Source organism: Telmatherina bonti (assembly GCF_933228915.1).
Source record: "Telmatherina bonti genome assembly, chromosome: 18".
NCBI classification, from domain to species: domain Eukaryota; kingdom Metazoa; phylum Chordata; class Actinopteri; order Atheriniformes; family Telmatherinidae; genus Telmatherina; species Telmatherina bonti.
Window position 1 is genome coordinate 31,661,933 of NC_136616.1, and position 4,720 is coordinate 31,666,652.

The window sequence follows — 4,720 nt, forward strand, 5'->3', positions numbered from 1 at the left end:
TTTTGGCCTAATCTCTTGGCCTGGTCTTGTGGATACAATGCCAGGAATATATGTACGTGTGTATAATCATTCAGCTCGGACCCCTCGGGTCTGCTCAGGAATCAGATCCACTACAGTCACCACACTCTCCCCACCAATCAGCATACAAGCAGAAATTCATGCCGGGAAGTGCCCAACACATGTCTATTAAAAGCTTCCTGGTAGATAAATCAGGTTCATATGTGTAATTAATCAAGAGTGGGGCAAAGGTTCAAGGAAGCAGATCCAGGTTTTCCACAGTGAGCTGAGTGAACACAACAGTCTTTCTGACAGAATCAGGGTGCAGCTTATTCCAGAAAACATCACCTGACTCTGTAGGCGGGGTGGGATTCGTGCTGCCTGCCAGCCACATCCGTTAGTCTTTTACTTCCAGAAAATCCCACAACTAAAACAGTCTGAGGACAAGGAGGATCCATCAACTCCAGAGGTCAAAGGTGAAAATCAAGCCCACGTGTCCACCATAAAATCCATATCCACACTGTTCACAGTCACAACCAGCAGGGCTCTGCCAGACCCTCTGGTTCTGAGATCTGCATATCAGGTGCTGCTCCAGGACTCAGAGCCGGCACAGGAGGGAGGTGGAGTGTTGCGGCACGTTGTAGGCTCGTTTCTGCTCCAGTGTCCTGACTGACCACATGTGTGACACACAGAACTCTGCAGTGGCCCAGACCAAGAACTCCCTCTTCCCCAGTCCTCCACCTGAATCCCCCTCGGGCATGATAGACATTTTGAGGTCCCTGTGGAGACTGTAGAGCATGCTGACAAGGGTTAAAGGGTTTAGTCCATGCAATGTAAATTAATTAAACGGAGCCAGTTCCTCATGCTAAAAATCACTTCCCTTATCTTTCGGTTTATTCTCTACTTTTTCCAATGTGTTGTTGCACTTGATTTTCTCAGATAATAATAAAAAAAATTGCAATTCCTGTAGGAAAAGGGTTCCACATTCATACAAGGAGTGGCTTTCATGCTGTTACAAAAGCTTTAGGAAGAACCACACAAACAGCTATTTTACACAGGATTTATATGTTTGTTTATATTTACCATGCTATGACATCATCCCCTTGCAGTGAGCATTAGGCCTTTAATGAACACACTCTTCTCCCTCACTTTCCTCTCTCATGTTGTCCTTTTCTTTGCTCCGCCTTCCTCATCCAAGCTTCCCCTTATCACCTACACCTGCACTAATCAATAGTTTGCAAAATACATGTAAACATGTTAGTTTTGCTTTGAACTCATCCTCTGCATCTAACAGTTCTTTCTAAATTTTTTAGAAATTTGCTATACTCTGTGCAATAATACATAATTGTCTGTCGTTTAATCTTTAACCCCCTCTTCACTAGACTGTTAGAGGAAGATAATGCTCTCTCTTTTCTTTCCTGGTCCATCCAGGCACGTTCTGTCACTTCTAACAGAGTCTGTCTGAACCAGGCTTTACTGTCATCTTTTGGAGAAATGCCCGTGATCTGATATTCAATCTTTAATTGATTTTTTTTCTTAGACATTGACTTGAGAAAATGTGCTTAATCATTAGTCAGTGTGGACAGCAATTTGTGTATGTAATTTTGATGCTTGGCACAACAGATATTTGGATCCGACACCCACTTTAACATTTGCAGATCTTTCATGGGCCATCATGTAAGCAAACTTACACATGCGCTGATTTCTGTGTGAATAGCCGCTATGGCCCTGTGATTTCAACCAAGCCAGCCAATCACATGGTTTTAATTCACCCAGGAAAAGAGTCACCAAAAAAAATTTAAAAAATCTCCTTCAGTATTTCCACACAACTCTCCAGAGAATAGCAGGTCACACCTCTATTTTTAATTCTACTTATGGAGAGTGAACCAGCCCGCGCATTAATGTTTTTTTCTGTTCCAACATTTCCATCTGATACATGCTCATAAAGCTTCCTTCCAGAAACCCACATTCTTCACACCAGAATGTTAAAAAATTTACTTAGGTCTTCACCATATTTCTTCTTTATAAACACCAAAATAGAATCTGGTGAAAGTTGCTCCTCCTTTCCCCCTGTATTCCCCATTGTCACCTGGTCTTATAATTCTGCTATGTCAGTCTTATATTTCTACTCACAGGACTTTGTTTAGTAACCTGATCTCGTACTCACAGGACTTCGTTTTGGAACCTGATCTTGTATTTCTACTCACAAGGCTTCGTTTTGGAACCTAATCCTGTATTTCTAATCACAGGACTTTGTTTAGTAACCTGATCTCTCACTCACAGTCCTTTATTCCTTATTTAGTCCGTGATTGACCGAAACCGTTAACTGTGGCCCTCGTCACTCTTAAAGCCTGTTTGAGGTTTGAAGATGCATCTGTTTGGATTCAGGTGGCCTGCCCCTCAGTCCGGTGCCGGTGGAAACACGTGAGATCCCACTTCTGACACCAAACTGTCGTGGAATTTATTTGATGAGAAATAAATCTAGAGATCAACCATGCTCTGTCCAGTTTATTGACAATGCACAGTTTTTGCGAGCGAGAGGTCTCGAGAGCTCAGCCCCTGCTAAGGGTGTTACAGCCATCTTTAGGCATACATAAATAACCTTTCCGTGGCAGCACTAGTCAAAACAACTGCCAGCTTGAAGATAACAACAGTCAAAGCTGAAACAGGCCTTGAACAGAACATTCAATTTATGCATGAAACTACTAAGCAAGCTTTCTGAACTACTCTAAACTATGCAGAATATATATTTTGTACTACATAAAAGAAACTTAATAAAGGAGTAACATATTAAAACTACACTATGTGCATCATTTCTTCCACCACACGTAGCGACATTCACAGCGATGTGCAGGATGGCTTACAGCTGTCTTCTGGGCTCGATGAGGAGCGTGCAGCCTGCAGCAAAACCCACAAGTCTCTAGAAGATTGACCAGAGTGAACAACCTGATGAACGATGCTGAACAAACAACCTGTAGCTGAAGTCACAACCTACCTGCCACCCTTTGGAGGAGAAGCCACAGAGCCGGAAATTACATACTACTGGTTACCAGCAAGCAAGGCCTAGAATGTATGCCCTGCTGACATTTTAAGTACTGCACCCTCTGCCGATTGGCTGGCACACCAGATGCACTGAGGGATAGCAACTGAAGCCAGGTGTGTCCTGCTGCACTACACTCACCTATGGTCATGAGTTGTGGGCTGTGACTGAAAGAACGAGATCTCGCATACAGGCAGCTGAAATGAGTTTCCTCCGCAGGGTGGCCAGGCTCTCCCTTTGAGATAGGGTGAGAAGCTTGGTCATCCGAGAGGGGATCAGAGTAGAGCTCAGGCATCTGGTCAGGATGCCCCCTGGTAAGGTGTTCCGGGAACGTCCTTGTGGTAGGAGACCCAGGGGGAGACCCAGGACACGATGGAGGGATTATATCTCTCAGCTGGCCTGGGAACACCTTGGGATCCCCCCGCAGAGTTGGCAGATGTGGCTGGGGAGAGGAAGTCTGCGCTTCGCTGCTTAGGCTGCTATCCCCGTGACCCAAACCCCGGATAAGGGGCAGAAAACGGACAGATGGATGGTGATTCTCTGACATTTTAATGATTGATAATGGGGTTTTTTTCCAAGCTAAGTTACTATAGCAGTGAGGTCACTTTTTATTTTTACTTTTCATTTTACACTTATAATGAAAAAATAAAACTTTTGATTGTTTGAGTAAAATGTGATTTTGTTTCTTCACCGTTCAACCCAACATGTTTCTTCATAATAAAGGTCAATATAAAGATTCTTCTGTTTGCTGAGTTTGGCTTTAAGATGTTCATGTAATAAACTTTACAATATTATAATAAACAATTCAGCAGCAGCAAAAAGGTGATGTATTTCAGGAGTATTTTTTTTAACACCCACACAGAACAGCCGAAGGGGGGGGGGGTCTCTCCTGGAACAGTCTTTCAGACTCTTCTTGCCAACGTGAAGACAGAATTACAAGCCAAACTTAGCATGAACGTAATAATGAATAAGAGTAATTTGGTAACTTTTTTTTTATTACTTTATTCATCCCTGAGGGGCATTTTGAAGGCAAAGAGCAAATAAGCTACAGATACAGATAAAAGCTAAAAGCACAAAGAAAATTCAACATAAAGGAAATCTTAAACAAAATGAAATATTAAACAAGGTAAAGGTCCTGGTTGACTTATTGAGTTCAAGAGGAAAACTGCCTTGGGGACAAAGGTAGCTGTTCTTCTCTGGGTTTTGTGGGCTGGACAGTGGAGCCTGTGACCAGATGGCAGCAACTCAAAAGCTGGAAAGTGAGTGTGTGGGGTCCTTAAGAATGCGACCAGTACAGTACAGTGCTTGAACTTAACCGGTAACCCGTGATCTTTTGCAGCTGTTTTAGCTATGACTCTTTAACTCTATGACTCATGACTAAAAAAACTGTATCCAACCACAAACGTATGTTTATTTAAAACAGGCCAGAATAATGTTCCAGAGACAAGAGTCTCATTGAGTCAGAGTAAAATAAAAGCTGTCCATTTTTACAGTTTTATTTTGATAAACTTCAAATCTCTGACACAAAAGTCTGACACAACTTTCTCATGTGATTCATTTTCACAAAACTTTACAATATTTTAGATGTTATGACTCTTAAAAAAGAAAAAGACAGAAGTAAAAACATCATGATGTTCAAACAAGACTGAACACAACCTGCATGAAGCTGCAGTGGTTTCTCTT